General features: G+C 43.8%; 1 pseudogene; it reads left to right on the top strand.

Moving 5' to 3' along the window:
- The first annotated feature begins 16,489 nt into the window (after positions 1-16,489).
- LOC109944585 (uncharacterized) lies at positions 16,490-17,138 on the top strand (annotated as a pseudogene).
- Positions 17,139-17,398: the final 260 nt, after the last annotated feature.

The following is a 17,398-nucleotide window of genomic DNA, read 5'->3' as shown; positions in this document are numbered from 1 at the left end:
CCGTCAGCCAGTTTGGCCAACGGGAATTAGTGCTTATTCACATCGACTCGTACGTGGCCGACGGGAATTACTTATTCCCGTCAGCAGCCGACGGGAATAACCTTATCCCCGACATCTGACGCCTGTCGGCTTGCCGCCAACGGGAATTAGCCATAAACCGACGGGAATTAGTTATTCCCGTCGGTTTGGTGCTTATTCCCGTCGGTTCTTAGCCGACGTGAATGAGGTGGATTCATGTAGTGATGCTTGACACACGATGGGCAAGTGCGATGGCAAGCATATATGTGGTGGCAAGCATATATGTCGTGCCACATTTGCTGTCATTTGTTGTTAGTAATTGTAGTCTCGCTTCATTTAGCCGTGAAATGAGCATGTAGGAACAAAACATATATGTGGTGTGATGGCTTTATGTTAACTTTGTGGGTAATGCATGCAGAATCAGTACAACTTTTGCAAGTAGGCAAGCATCGAGACCGACTTTAGATATACCTTAAAATGGTTATGGACCTTTTCTGGAAAATGAGAACATATCGGGTGTAAACTAATTATCTACTTCCTTAAAACCTGAAGTGTTTTGGAGCCACCTCCGCGCTTCCGGGCTACGGGCGTACACCATCGGTCTCACCTGCCGACGCATAGCGGGATCGGATCTAAAATTTCATCCACTAGAGTTGTGGGAGATGTCGTGTCTAGTACCCTCTCCCTCCGTCCCGTGCTACACTACTGCTCCATACGACGCTGCCTCCTGCCCGTCGCGCCCATGGCCCCTGCTTGGCAAGTCACCGACCTCCACACGTCCATGTCGCCACACTCTCTTCTTTGTGATTGCTTCGATCGTCTCCTCCACCACTAGCCCAAACTACCTCGCCACCTCCCTCTGCCTCCCCCTTCCTCCTCTCGCCGCTGCAGCACCCAGCTCCGCCAGTTTTCATGGCTTGGAGCAGATCTGCCACGCCACAGCCGCGTAGAACAACTTGGAGGAGGGATCCCGTCTGAATCCGATTCCCATTCTCTAGCTCGACCGCTGTAGCGAGAGGAGAGAGATAGAGAAAGGAGCAGTGGCGGCGAGGTCTATGGCATCGATGGCAGCGTACCTGGCTCGACGGGCGGCACAGAAGAAGTGGGTGCACCTGCTTTACCACACAACACTCAACTTCCACCGCCACCTCTTCTACGAGGAAATTAGTTCCCCCAATCCTCCCCTCTCCGCCTCCCTTTTGATCTCGATCTCCCTTCCCGCTAGTGGACGGGACTGGCCTTGTGTTGTCTCTCCCGCGCAGGTGTCAGATCTCCTGGACAAGTTTGAGGCCAACCGCCACGTGGTAAGGCATCCTCCTGCTGATCCCTTTTCGCACACCTCTTCCCATTCGGCTGCAGTGGGGAGTGAATCTGTGAGTTACATTTGGTGATGATGGTCTCTATGTGGTGTCGCGATTGTGAGCTATAACAAGTTTTTTCTATCATGTTTAATTGTTGTTATCTATGTTTGGAGTGGACATATGGCCCTTTATGCTTAGAACGAGTTTTTCTATTATGTATATTGGTATGGCATAGTCTATTCTTCATAATAACACTATTGTATAAATGCATTAAATTTTTTACATACACTCTTGCTTTTTATATTGGTTATATTTTCATTGTTGTTGAACTGGCAATGTAGGATGTTGACCTTGAGGAGAAGGTTGATGTGATAATATCAGAATGGATGGGCTATATGCTTCTCTGTGAGGTTTATATTCCAATGCTATCTCTTTTTCATTGCATTTCAACATGCTCTTACTTCTATCAGTTCTAAATTCTTCTGCTTTTCTGTAGAGTATGATGTCGTCTTCGGTTTAGATTGTTAGGTTTTTTTCTAATGTGATTTACTTTCCTAGAGCTGATGGGTTTTGTTTTTCTATTATTTGTAATGCAGGTTGTTGCACCTATCAAGATGACTTTCCATATGTAAAACAATCACTTTTTCCCTTCTACATGTACAAGTCTGACTCTTAGTCAGTTGCCTCCCCTTAATGCAGATATGGCACATGTGTAATTCCAGTTAGTGCCTTCTTCGCTTTAAGTCTATGGTTTTTGCTTCTCTAGAGAGTATATCTAATTTTAGTTTCTACAAGTATTTGTCTTTTTGAAAGGGAAATGTGCCCTTGGGCCATTTCTATTATATTTTGGTGATTAAGTGACCAACACATAGTGAGTGAGTTAATATGTGCTAAATGAAGAGAGAAGTGCAAATCATGTAACAAGGTACGTTTCTAGACTTAGTACATTGTTTTGAGTACTAATATATGTTATCTAAGTGCTAGAAACAGAGAAAAGAAAAGAACCAAAAGATTTGGCTTGGTGCAGCCAAATCTCTGCTCAGTCTGGCACACCGGACTGTCCGGTGGTGCACCGGACAGTGTCCAGTGCGTCAGGCTAGACTCCGGTGAACATGCCGCTCTCGATAGAATTTGGCGGCTTACGGCTATAATTCACTGGACTGTCCGGTGGTGCACCGGACTGTCCGGTGAGCCAACGGCCGCCAGCGCAACGGTCGGTCGCGCAATCCGCGGGCGACGCGTGGCCAGAGCCAACGGTCGGCAGGGGCACCGGACTGTCCGGTGTGCACCGGACAGTGTCTGGTGCGCCAACTGCCATGGCGCTGCAACGGTCATCTGCGCAAAATTAGGAAGGAGATCCGGGCCGGACATGCTACAGTGGTTGTCCGGTGGTGCACCGGACTGTCTGGTGCACCACCCGACAGAAGGAAACTTTGGCCTTCCTTGTTGGCCTCCAACGGCTCCTAGCTGCCTTAGGGCTATAAAAGGGACCCCTAGGCGCATGGAGTCACCCAAGCACACTCTAAGCATTCCAAGACTTCTAGTCCTCACTTTCACGCAATCGTCCATCGTTCTTGAGATTGGAGCACTTTTCGAGTTGTAAACTCCCCGCGCGTATTTTGTGTGCTCATCTTCTCACTTGTGTGTGTGTTTGCGGTGTGGATTTAATTCTAGTGTGCGTTGCTCTTCCCAACCTTACTCCATGCTTTCATTGTGATCTTTGTTGTAAGGGCGAGAGACTCCAACTTGTGGAGATTCCTCGCAAACGGGAAAAAGAGATAAGCAAAGAAAAGTTGTGGTATTCAAGTTGATCATTGGATCACTTGAAAGGGGTTGAGTGCAACCCTCGTCCATTGGGACGCCACAACGTGGAAATAGGCAAGTATTACTTGGCCGAACCACGGGATAAAATCGCATGTCTCTTGTGTTGATCTCTTTGTGACTGTCTTGTCCGCAAGAACTTGCTTCACAACTATTTAGTAGCACTAACATTTCTATAACCAAGTTTTGTGGCTATTAGTTGTTGATTTTTTATAGGATCACCTATTCACCCCCCCCCCTCTAGGTGCTCTCAATTGGTATCGGAGTCGTTCTCTTCACGTAAGGGACTAATCGCCCAAAGAGATGGATCCTAAGGGAAAGGGGATGGTGGTCAACGATAAGGAGAAGGAGTCCATCTTCAACGAGCCAAGAGATGACAAGCCCACTGACTCTGGCTCGAGTCACAAGAAGAAGGACGGGAAGAAGAAGAAGAGGCGCATCAAGAAGATCGTCTACTACGACAGCGATGAATCTTCCTCTTCACCAAGAGACGACGACGACGAGAAAAAGAAACCGGTTAATTCAAATTTTTCATTTGATTATTCTCGTATTCCTTTCAATTCCAATGCTCATTTGCTTTCAATTCCTCTTGGTAAACCTCCACACTTTGATGGAGAGGACTACTCTTTTTGTAGTCACAATATGTGTAGTCATCTATTCTCTCTCCATCCTAGTATTTGGGAGATAGTTGAAAATGGAATGCAATTTGATAGTACGGATAACCCTGTGTTTATTAACGAGCAAATCCATAAAAATGCACAAGCTACCACTGTTTTGCTAGCATCTTTGTGCAGGGATGAGTATAATAAAGTGAGCGGCTTGGACAACGCTAAGCAAATTTGGGACACCATCAAAATATCACATGAGGGAAACGACGCCACCATGATCACCAAAATGGAGTTGGTGGAAGGCGAGCTGGGAAGGTTTGCTATGATCAGCGGAGAGGAGCTAACACAGACGTACAATAGGCTCAAGACCCTGGTCAACAAGATTAGGAGCTATGGGAGCACGAGATGGACGGACCACGACATCGCCCGACTTATGCTCAGGTCTTTTACTGTTATTGATCCTCATCTTGTGAACCTCATTCGTGAAAATCCCAGGTACACAAAGATGACGCCCGAGGAGATACTCGGAAAGTTTGTGAGCGGGCGCATGATGGTCAAGGAGGCAAGGTATGTTGATGATGCATTAAACGACCCCATGCCCATCTACGAGCCGCAGCCTGTTGCGCTCAAGGCAACAAGCAGCAGGGAGGCGCTACCAAGCAAGGTGGCACATGTTGAGGCTGTCGGGCTAAACGAAGATGAGATGGCTCTAATCATCAAGCGTTTCAAGACCGCGCTAAAAGGACGCAAGGAGTATCCCAACAAGAGCAAAGCAAAGGGAAAGCGCTCCTATTTTAAATGCGGTAAGACTAGTCATTTTATAGCGTAATGCCCTGATAATAACAATAACCAGGAACAAGAAAAGCATGGGAAGAGGGAAAAGAAGAAGGCCTACAAGAAGGCGAAGGGCGAGGCGCACCTTGGCAAAGAATGGGATTCAGACTGCTCTTCTTCCGACTCCGACGACTAAGGATCTGCTGCCTCAGCCTTCAACAAGTCCTCTCTCTTCCCCAACGAATGCCATACTTGCCTCATGGCAAAGGAGAAAAAGGTAAGCATTCGAGAAACCCCTAAGTATACTACTTCAAGCGATGATGATTCTAGTGATGATGAAGTAGATTATACCGATTTATTTAAAGGTTTAGATAGAGCAAAAGTAGATAAAATTAATGAGTTAATCGATGCTTTAAATGAAAAGGATAGACTTTTAGAAAAGCAAGAGGATATTTTGTATGAAGAGCATGATAAGTTTGTTAGTGTGCAAAAATCTCTTGCTTTAGAGGTTAAAAGGAATGAAATACTATCTTCTGAATTATCTGCTTGTCATGAAACTGTGTCTAGCTTAAAGAGTGTTAACGATGATTTAAATGCTAAGCTAGAAGTAGCTAATAAATCTAGTTCATGTGTGGAACATGTTGTAATTTGCAATAGATGCAAGGATTTTGATATTAATGCTTGTAATGAACATCTTGCATCCATTACTAAATTAAATGATGAAGTGGCAAGTCTTAATGCTCAACTTAAGACTTGCAAGATAGATTTTGATGAATTAAAGTTTGCTAGGGATGCCTATACAATTGGTAGACATCCCTCAATTAAGGATGGACTTGGCTTTCGAAAGGAAGCCAAGAACTTAACAAGCCAAAGGGCTCCCATTCCCAACAAGGAGAAAGGGAAGGCCCCTATGGCTAGTAGTAATCAAAAGAATCATGCTTTCATGTATAATAGGAAAATTGCTAGTCATAATAGGAGATATGATCATGATGCCTGTGATTCACATGCTATGTTTGCTTCAAGTTCTAATTTTAATGGTAGGCCTAGGAGAAATTTTGTGTCTCATGCTCCTAAGAAAATGTGTAATAAACCTACCACTATCTTTCATGCTTGGAACACTACGTTTGTACTTTCATGTAAAAATGAAAAAGTGGTTGCTAGAAAATTGGGATCCAAATGCAAAGGAGACAAGGCTTGCATTTGGGTACCAAAAGCTATTGTGACTAACCTTGTAGGACCCAAGAAGAGTTGGGTACCTAAAACCCAAGCCTAATTTGCCTTGCAGGTTTATGCATCCGGGGGCTCAAGCTGGATTATCGACAGCGGATGCACAAACCACATGACGGGGGAGAAGAAGATGTTCACCTCCTACGTCAAGAACAAAGATTTCCAGGATACGATCATTTTTGGAGATGGGAATCAAGGCAAGGTTAAAGGTTTGGGAAAGATAGCCATCACAAGCGAGCACTCTATTTCTAATGTATTCCTAGTAGAGTCATTAGGATATAATCTCCTATCTGTAAGTCAATTGTGCCACATGGGCTACAATTGTTTGTTTACAAATGTTGATGTATCTGTCTTTAGAAGGAGTGATGGTTCATTAGCATTTAAGGGTGTACTAGATGGCAAACTCTACTTAGTTGATTTTTCGAAAGAGGAGGCCGATCTAGATGCATGCTTAATCGCTAAGACTAGTATGGGCTGGATGTGGCATCACCGTCTAGCACGTGTTGGAATGAAGAACCTTCACAAACTTCTAAAGGGAGAGCTTGTGTTAGGACTAACCAATGTGTGTTTCAAAAAAGATAGACCTTGTGCAGCTTGTCAGGCAGGCAAACAGGTGGGAAGCACTCATCACAGCAAGAATGTGATGACAACATCAAGACCGCTGGAGCTTCTTCACATGGACCTCTTCGGACCCGTCGCCTACCTTAGCATCGGAGGAAGTAAGTATGGTCTAGTAATTGTTGATGATTTTTCCTGTTTCACTTGGGTATTCTTTTTGTAGGATAAATCAGAAACCCAAGGGACCCTAAAGTGCTTTCTAAGGAGGGCTCAAAACGAGTTTGAGCTCAAGGTGAAAAAGATAAGAAGCGACAACGAGTCCGAGTTCAAGAATCTGCAAGTGGAGGAGTACCTTGAGGAGGAAGGCATCAAGCACGAGTTCTCCGCTCCCTACACACCACAGCAAAATGGTGTGGTGGAGAGGAAGAACAGGACGCTTATCGACATGGCGAGGACAATGCTTGGAGAGTTCAAGACACCTGAGCGGTTTTGGTCGGAAGCTGTGAACACAGCTTGTCACGCCATAAACCGGCTCTATCTTCATCGCCTCCTCAAGAAGACCTCGTATGAACTTCTTACCGGTAACAAGCCCAACGTCTCATACTTTCGTGTATTTGGGAGCAAAGGTTACATTCTAGTGAAGAAAGGTAGAAATTCTAAATTTGCTCCCAAAGCTGTAGAAGGGTTTTTACTAGGGTATGACTCAAATACAAGGGCGTATAGAGTCTTCAACAAATCATCAGGTTTGGTTGAAGTCTCTAGCAACGTTGTATTTTATGAGACTAATGGCTCTCCAAGAGAGCAAGTTGATCTTGATGATATAGATGAAGATGATGTTCCAACGGCCGCAATACGCACCATAGCGATCGGAGATGTGCGACCACAGGAACAACAAGAGCAAGATCAACCTTCTTCCTCAACAATGGTGAATCCCCCAACTCAAGATGATGAACAGGTTCCTCAAGAAGAGGCGTGTGATCAAGGGGGAGCACAAGAAGAACAAGTTTTGGAGGAAGAAGCACCACTGGCCCCTCCAACTCAAGTCCGAGCGATGATTCAAAGGAATCACCCCGTTGACCAGATTCTGGGTGACATGAGCAAGGGAGTAACTACTCGCTCAAGATTAGCTAACTTTTGTGAGCATTACTCGTTTGTCTCTTCTATTGAGCCTTTCACGGTACAAGAGGCCTTGCAGGATCCGGACTGGGTGTTGTCCATGCAGGAAGAGCTCAATAACTTCAAATGAAATGAAGTTTGGAGCCTGGTGCCACGTCCAAAGCAAAACGTTGTGGGAACCAAGTGGGTGTTCCGCAACAAGCAAGACGAGCACGGGGTGGTGACAAGAAACAAGGCTCGACTTGTGGCAAAAGGTTATGCCCAAGTCACAGGTTTGGATTTTGAGGAGATTTTTGCTCCTGTGGCTAGGCTAGAGTCTATTCGCATTCTGTTAGCCTATGTCGCTCATCATTCTTTCAGGTTGTTTCAAATGGACGTGAAGAGCGCTTTCCTCAATGGGCCAATCAAGGAGGAGGTGTATGTGGAACAACCCCCTGGCTTTGAGGATGACAGGTATCCCGACCACGTTTTTAAGCTTTCTATGGCGCTCTATGGACTTAAGCAAGCCCCAAGAGCATGGTATGAATGCCTTAGAGATTTCTTAATTGCTAATGCTTTCAAGGTTGGGAAAGCCGATCCCACTCTTTTCACTAAGACTTGTGACGGGGACCTTTTTGTGTGCCAAATTTATGTCGATGACATAATATTTGGTTCTACTAATCAAAAGTCTTGTGAGGAGTTTAGCAGGGTGATGACACAGAAGTTTGAGATGTCGATGATGGGCGAGTTGACATACTTTCTTGGGTTCCAAGTGAGACAACTCAAGGACTGCACCTTCCTCTCCCAAACAAAGTACACTCAAGATCTTCTCAAGAGGTTTGGGATGAAAGACGCCAAGCCCGCGAAGACGCCGATGGGAACCGACGGGCATGTCGACCTCAACAAAGGAGGTAAGTCCGTTGATCAAAAGGCATACCGGTCTATGATAGGTTCCTTGCTTTATTTATGTGCTAGTAGACCGAATATTATGCTTAGTGTATGCATGTGTTCTAGATTTCAATCCGACCCAAGGGAATGTCACCTTGTGGCCGTTAAGCGAATTCTTAGGTATCTACTTGCTACGCCTTGCTTCGGGATCTGGTATCCAAAGAGGTCTACCTTTGACTTGATTGGATATTCAGACTCCGATTATGCTGGATGCAAGGTTGATAGGAAGAGTACATCAGGGATGTGCCAATTCCTAGGAAGGTCCCTGGTGTCTTGGAGTTCTAAGAAACAAACCTCCGTTGCCCTATCCACCACTGAGGTCGAGTATGTTGCCGCAGGACAGTGTTGCGTACAACTACTTTGGATGGCAAACCCTCCAGGACTTTGGCTACAATCTGAGCAAAGTCCCACTCCTATGTGACAATGAGAGTGCAATCCGCATGGCGGATAATCCTGTTGAACACAGCCTCACTAAGCACATAGACATTCAGCATCACTTTTTGAGAGACCGCCAGCAAAAGGGGGATATCAAAGTGTTCTATATTAGCATCGAGAACCAGCTAGCCGATATCTTTACCAAGCCTTTAGATGAGAAAACCTTTTGCAGGCTGCGTAGTGAGCTAAATGTCCTAGATTCGCGTAACTTGGATTGATCTATAGCATACATGTGTTTTATGCCTTTGACCATGTTACTTTATAACTCCGCCTATGTTGATTGGAAGACTTCCTTAAGTCGTTTCAACATAGCCGGTCCCAAGCCCGGTAAAGGAGGAGGGTTGTGTTAGGTCCGGCAAACCAACGTAAAAACCAGCCAAATCTTATGGAGATGAAACCACAAAGAAAATCGTTGGGGCGTAACCCTCTTAGCAACGCGCCATATCGGAACCCGGGTATGGTGTTAAATGAGCAAGGGTCGGGCCGTCACCCCTTAAGTGACGCGCCGTCTCTTGATCTGGAGCCGGTGATAAATGAGCAAGGATCGGGTCGTCGCATCCTTAGTGGCGCGCTACATCGACGCCCGGGTGTAGTGGAAAATGAGCAAGGGTCTTTGCATCTTCCTCGGCGGGTGTGAAGGGTAAGGAAGTTAGTCGAGCCAACTAGGGTCCGTGTAGGTAGTTGGAACGTAGGTTCCTTAACAGGTAAGTTACGAGAAATAGTTGACGTTGCGGTGAGGAGACGAGTAAATATTTTATGCGTTCAAGAGACCAAGTGGAAAGGACAGAAGGCGAAGGAAGTGGAAGGTACAGGCTTCAAGTTGTGGTACACGGGGACTGCAACAAACAAGAATGGAGTAGGCGTCTTGATCGATAAGAGCCTTAAAGATGGAGTAGTAGATGTTAAGAGGGTAGGAGATAGAATCATCCTAGTCAAGCTGGTCATTGGGGACTTGGTTCTCAATGTTATCAGCGCGTATGCTCCTCAAGTAGGCCTTAATGAGAACTCAAAGAGGGAGTTCTGGGAAGGCCTGGAGGACATGGTTAGTAGTGTGCCAGTTGGCGAGAAGCTCTTCATAGGAGGAGATCTCAATGGCCATGTGGGTACATCTAGCACCAGTTTCGAGGGTGTGCATGGAGGCTTCGGCTTTGGGACTAGGAATCAAGAAGGAGAGGAAATCCTGAACTTTGCCCTAGCCTATGACATGTTTATAGCAAACACTTTCTTTAGGAAGAGGACATCCCACCTGGTGACCTTCAGTAGTGGCCAACACACTAGCCAGATTGATTTCGTCCTCTTGAGAAAAGAGGACAGGCATGCCTGCTTAGATTGCAAGGTTATACCTGGAGAGTGTGTGGTAACCCAACATAAGCTTGTCGTAGCTGACTTCCGTTTTAAGATTCGTTTACAACGGAATAAGCATAACAAGGTCACTAGAACAAAGTGGTGGAAGCTTAAAGGGGATGTGGCCCAAACTTTCAAGGAGAGAGTTATCGAGGAGGGCCCTTGGGCAGAAGAGGGAGACTCAAATATCATGTGGAGGAAGATGGCGATGTGCATCCGAAAGATAGCTTCAGAAGAGTTTGGGCTGAGTCAAGGAAACAGAAGGGAAGTTAAAGACACTTGGTGGTAGAACGAAGATGTCCAAAAGGCTATCAAAGAGAAGAAAGATTGCTACAAACGCTTACATCATGACAAGTGTGCAGAAAACATAGAGAAGTATAGGATAGCGAAGAAGTCTGCAAAGCGAGCGGTTAGTAGAGCCCGGGGTCAAGCCTTTGACAACCTTTATCAACGGTTGGACACAAAGCAGGGAGAAAAGGATATCTATAGGATGGCCAAGATTCGTGAAAGGAAGACAAGGGATGTCAACCAAGTCAAATGCATCAAGGATGAAGCAAACCAACTATTAGTGAAGAATGAAGAGATCAAGAATAGATGGAAGGAGTACTTCAACAAATTGTTCAATGGAGGGAATGAGAGTTCTACAATAGAATTGGACGAACCATTCGATGACAACAACAGGGGTTTTGTGCGAAGGATACAAGAATATGAAGTTAAGGAGGCGCTAAAAAGTATGAAGGTAGGAAAGGCGATGGGCCCTGATGGTATCCCTATCGAGGTATGGAGATGCCTTGGAGACATAGCGATAGTATGGCTGACTAAGCTTTTCAACACCATCTTTCGGACAAACAGAATGCCCGACGAGTGGCGGCGGAGTACATTAGTACCAATCTTCAAGAACAAAGGAGATGTTCAAAGTTGTACTAATTACCGTGGAATTAAACTCATGAGCCATACAATGAAGCTATGGGAGAGAGTCATTGAACACCGCCTGCGAAAGCTGACGAGCGTGACCCAAAATCAGTTTGGTTTCATGCCCGGGAGATCAACTATGGAGGCCATTTTCTTACTAAGACAACTTATGGAGAGATTCAGAGAACAAAAGAAAGACCTGCATATGGTCTTCATAGACTTGGAGAAGGCTTATGACAAAGTACCCAGGAGTGTAATGTGGTGGGCCTTGGAAAAACACAAAGTAGCAACAAAGTACATTAATCTTATTAAAGATATGTACACTAATGTTGTGACAAGTGTCCGAACAAGTGATGGGGACACCGATGACTTTCCAATTAACATAGGACTACATCAAGGGTCGGCTTTGAGCCCTTATCTTTTCGCTTTGGTGATAGATGAGGTCACAAGGGACATACAAGGAGATATACCGTGGTGTATGCTTTTTGCCGATGATGTGGTACTTATTGAGGAGAGTAGGAGTGGTGTTTCGCAAAAGTTGGAATTGTGGAGGCAGACGCTGGAAGCAAAAGGTTTTAGGCTTAGTAGGTCTAAAACAGAGTATATGAAGTGTGATTCAGTGCCATGGGGTATGAAGATGGCGATGTTAGTCTTGATGGGCAAGTGGTACCCAAGAAAGACATTTTTCGTTACTTAGGATCAATGCTTCAGAAGGATGGAGACATCGATGAGGATGTCAGTCATAGAATTAAAGCTGGATGGTTGAAGTGGCGGCAAGCGGCGGGTGTCTTATGCGACCCCCGGGTGCCACACAAACTAAAAGGCAAATTCTACAGGACAGCAATCCGGCCGGCTATGTTGTATGGAGCAGAATGTTGGCCCACTAAAAGACGACATGTCCAACAACTGTGTGTGGCAGAGATGCGTATGTTGCGCTGGATATGTGGCCACACAAGGAGAGACCGAGTCCGGAATGATGACATACGAGAGAGAGTAGGAGTGGCGCCAATTGAGGAGAAGCTTATGCAACATCGTTTGAGATGGTTTGGACATATCCAACGAAGACCTGAAGAGGCACTAGTGCATATCGGAATAATTAGGCGTCCCGAGAATGTGAAGAGAGGTAGAGGTCGACCAACCTTGACGTGGACAGAGGCAGTGAAGAGGGACCTGAAGGAGTGGAATATTGATAAAGAGCTCGCCGTGGATAGGAAGGGGTGGAAGTGTGCAATTCACGTGCCAGAACCTTGATTTATAGTTCCGCTTTTCCTCCTTAATCGTTTGACCTTTTCTTGTGCCCATTTAGACCTTGCTGGTTCTTGTGGGTTTTATCTCTTTTATGTGTTCCCCCGTTTCGTCGTTTTCGGTTCTCCTTTGCCTTTGTTTCCCCTGTTTTCTTTGGGGGTTGAGCTCTGAGGTTTTCATACGGGGTTTCATCTCTAGCCTACCCCAACGTGCTTGGGACAAAAGGCTTTGTTGTTGTTGTTGTTGTTGTTGTTGATCATGTTATTTTATGCATTTATGAGATTTGTTGTTTATTTATGGTGCTCAAGTTGTGCAAGGGATCCCCGGACCTCACAAGTCCATGTGTGAGTCATGCACATATTTAGGGGGAGAAGTGCTACAACTTGACCCTGTGAGACTAACATTTGTGTTTGAGTTTACTTAATGTAGTCTCAAAGGTGAATTGAAAGGGAAAGGTGAACTTGGACCATGCAAAGACTTCCACTGCACTCCGGTATTAGTGTACTCACCTCCAAGTTCATTCTTATACTCTTATTGCCTTTTTGCTCTTAATTGACATTTTTTGTGAGGCAATGGGGTTAAAGGGCCAATAATAATCCCGTTTTGGTGCTTAATGCCAAAGGGGGAGAAATTACGGCCAAAGCAAATGGATCAGCTACCACTTGAGAATTTTGAAAATAGTAGAGTTAGAACTTTTGATTTGTCAAAATCCTCTTATTGTCAAAATTTGGTCTCTTGTGGGGAGAATTTATGGTTATGGGAAAAAGGGGGAGTTTTTGGATCTTGATCATTTTCACTCTTGGATTATCTCTCTTTATGCCCAAACAAGTGAGTTTGACTTAGAGATAGGAAAATGAATTTGATTTGCAAAAACAAACCAAGTGGGGGCAAAGAATGATCCAAATATGCCAAATTAGAGTAAAAAACAATTTGGTCTTCAATTTGAATCGATGTTATATGCTTTGCATTGCTTTTTGATGTGTTGGCATAAATCACCAAAAAGGGGGAGATTGAAAGGGAAATGTGCCATTGGGCCATTTCTATTATATTTTGGTGATTAAGTGACCAACACATAGTGAGTGAGTTAATATGTGCCAAATGAAGAGAGAAGTGCAAATCATGTAACAAGGTACGTTTCTAGACTTAGTACATTGTTTTGAGTACTAATATATGTTGTCTAAGTGCTAGAAATAGATAAAAGAAAAGAACCAAAAGATTTGGCTCAGTGCAGCCAAATCTCTGCTCAGTCTGGCACACCGGACTGTCCGGTGCGCTAGGCTGGACTCCGGTGAACAGGCCGCTCTCGGGAGAATTTGGCGGCGTACGGCTATAATTCACCGGACTGTCCGGTGGTGCACCGGACTGTCTGGTGAGCCAACGGCCGCCAGCGCAACGGTCGGTCGCGCAATCTGCGGGCGACACGTGGCCCACGCCAACGGTCGGCAGGGGCACCGGACTGTCCGGTGTGCACCGGACAGTGTCCGATGCGCCAACTACCATGGCGCTGCAACGGTCATCTGCGCCAAATTAGGAAGGAGGTCTGCACCGGACATGCTACAGTGGTTGTCCGATGGTGCACCGGACTGTCCGGTGCACCACCCGACAGAAGAAAACTTTGGCCTTCCTTGTTGGCCTCCAACGGCTCCTAGCTGCCTTAGGGCTATAAAAGGGACCCCTAGGCGCATGGAGGAGTCACCCAAGCACACTCTAAGCATTCCAAGACTTCTAGTCCTCACTTTCATGCAATCGTTCATCGTTCTTGAGATTGGAGCACTTTTCGAGTTGTAAACTCCCCGCGCGTGTTTTGTGTGCTCATCTTCTCACTTGTGTGCGTGTTTGTGGTGTGGATTTAATTCTAGTGTGCGTTGCTCTTCCCAACCTTACTTCGTGCTTTCATTGTGATCTTTGTTGTAAGTGCGAGAGACTCCAACTTGTGGAGATTCCTCGCAAACGAGAAAAAGAGATAAGCAAAGAAAAGTCATGGTATTCAAGTTGATCATTGTATCACTTGAAAGGGGTTGAGTGCAACCCTCGTCCATTGGGACACCACAACGTGGAAGTAGGCAAGTATTACTTGGCCAAACCACGGGATAAAATCGCGTGTCTCTTGTGTTGATCTCTTTGTGATTGTCTTGTCCACAAGAACTTGCTTCGCAACTACTTAGTAGCACTAACATTTCTATAACCAAGTTTTGTGGCTATTAGTTGTTGATTTTTTACAGCATCACCTATTCACCCCCCCCCCTCTAGGTGCTCTCACTTTTTTCATAGACACATGTACATTGATGTGGCCGGTTGGGAGGTTGTATCTTGCGGTCCTGCTAACCCTAATCATGCCAAACACTTAAGAAAGAGGTATTAGTATAGAGAATTGAGTACCCCTCCAATTTCCTAGCAGATTTGTGCAAGATTTTTCTCCCTCCTGTAATATCTGTCTTTTCTTTTAATGTGATTTATGACCTATTGGGTGGATTTTTATTCTTCTTTTTTGGCTGTGACTTGGGCAAATTTATTGAGGGGTTTTGGTTATGGAACATGTAAGAAGACTTCATAACTATCAATTGAATTAATCCCCTCAAGCGCCTCTGGTTTTGGTTTCCCCAAAACTTCCCCATATGGTTCTCGAATTTCTTTAAATTTGTGTTATTAAGTTGATACTTTGAGATATTTTGTAAAATGGTCTGTCAATGGGATTGTGAGTGACTCAAATCTTGTACATGTTAGATTTGTTTTGTTTTGATTTGACATCTTCAGGGAAATATGAACAACAATATGCTCTATATCATTCCTGAAACTATAACTTAGTTCTCTAAAGGTATGTATTTGTGTTGCTGATCTGTGTACTTGTGTTTTTCTAGGGAATCAATTGATAGCTATAATTTTTCTTTAGTGACAACAACAAGTAATTGATAGACAAGAAGCTAATTGTCTATGGGTCCTGCTCACTTCCAAGTTTTATAGTTGCCTTTTTTATTTCATCAACAAGTAATTGATAGACAAGAAGCTAATTGTCTATTGCAACTTGCGTGCTTGTCTATGGATGGAAGTAATAATTCAGTAGTAGCTTGTGTAATCTCTGTTTCCACATAGTTCAGACACATTTGTGCTTTGGCAACTCGCAAGTGTAGCACTAAGCGTTGACTCTGAGTTATGTGATTTTTCTTGCAATAGTATTAATTCACTCATAGTATAACATGCCAAGATTCCATCCTCATTAGAACATTTTGTTAATATTTCTTTTTGTAGTAATATATAAGGGTCTTTAAAAGAAAAGAAAAAAGTTTTTGTTAACACCTATGTTTCAAGAGAGAGAGAGAGAAGAAAGAACAAGTACTTGTCTTTGCTGAAAAACAGTACAAGTTTTGATGCAAATTGGGAATTAGCCCCATTTGTTACTTGTGATGTAATAATCTGCTGCAGCTATAAGTTGGATCATGTTTTATTGAAAGATGAAGCATGCTTATTCATTGTCCGAGTATGTGAAGTACTTACCAAATTTCTAACTATGTACTACGACATCAAGGTAGGAAGTGGAGTTTTTGCATGTCTGTATTTTTTGTTCTTGCTATAGCATACAGTCATGTTGTTTCAGTGCTTTAGTTGCACTTTTATTTGTGAAACATGTAAAACAGGCTGACAATCTAAATAATAAGTTCATAATCAGTGTAATCTTCATTACAGAGAGGAATGAAAGAGTTTGCCTTCCCCTCCACTTCCAAAAATCTAAAATAAAATAAAATAGAATAGTTCTCCTTCCCTTCTTTTGTATCGAACAATACATAATCATGATAAGCTATCATATGGTCTACGACTTGTGCAACTGTAACATTTTGCTTTTTAGACTCATGCAATTCCTGGCCCAAGTAAATAAAATATCACGAATTCAACATTCTAGGTGGACTGTATACAAGTAGATTGTGGTATTTGTTTTAGGGGAGAATGTGTAACTAATTAACCGATGGTTGTTGATGCTATAGCACCTAGATGAGAGTACATTAGATTAGGAATAGATTAATAAGTGAGTTTCAGCTAGGGTTGACTTTCTCGAGCCAGGATCACGAGTTTCGGTAATTTTTTTGGTTTTCGCTACTAACCAAAAAATGAATTTCGGTTCGGTTTTAAATAGATTTTGTTTCAAAATACAAAAAAATTCCTAGATTCGTTTCATTTTCCTACGGATATTAACAAAAATCAGTGACTCTGATGTCATTGTTCAGGGGTGCACCTCCAGCAGCAGCATGAATTTCGTAAGTAATGCTTTTATTGGTATGGACAAAAAAGTTAATGTCTGCTCCCCAAATTCCTGAACTTCTTTTCTTACTATATATATTATAGGTTTTTGTGGACTCCAAAGCACATGACTGGGCTGTTATTACCAAGTATAGGAACAATAGATACATGCACACTTGTGATTGGGTATGTTTGAATTATCTGTTTCTTTTGTTAGCTAATCAGTTCAGACTTCAGCTTATCAGAAGCTAAGTCGTCGTAGGTATTTTGTCCATATTTCTTCTGAATGGTTGCTTTTGCTAGATTGGATGATACCCTAGGTATCGAAAGAGGACTTGAATCTCCATGAACATGGAAGTCTCCTTGGTATATCGATATGCGCAAGCACTTTCAGGTAAACTCGTTCCTTCTACTTTGCATCCCATCCTTGGCCAATGACTACCACAAATTTGGTATTCTCTACATGAGTTTGGAATGATATCATGCACTGCAAGAAATTCTGATTCATGTCATGGCAGGTAAGGTCCTTCCCAAAAAAACCTTATCAATTGAGCCAGTCCATATGATAGGTTTGAGATTGAACTTTTCAAGGTATCTAAATCTATACTTGCTACCTTCTTGACATTTCCAAGCATTACTTAACTCTGAAACAAATTATGTTCCCATTTCTGTACCTTCCCTTTCTATTCCACTGAGCTTATCTGAAGCCTTTGGTCCTTGTGATCGCTCCATCTCTTGGACAACAAAGTGCACGAGGGTTGTCTTCCTGTCAGCTCCACGCATATCTAACAATTTCAGTAGTGCGTCAAGTCTGAAAACATTTGTCCCTCCTCTTATAGTTCCAGCATTCATTCTAGCTTACAGGGCTGCAAACTGTGTTAT

Source organism: Zea mays, chromosome 2 (assembly GCF_902167145.1).
Source record: "Zea mays cultivar B73 chromosome 2, Zm-B73-REFERENCE-NAM-5.0, whole genome shotgun sequence".
NCBI lineage: Eukaryota > Viridiplantae > Streptophyta > Magnoliopsida > Poales > Poaceae > Zea > Zea mays.
The sequence above is the reverse complement of the archived record's forward strand: the minus strand, read 5'-3'. Positions and strand labels throughout refer to the sequence as shown.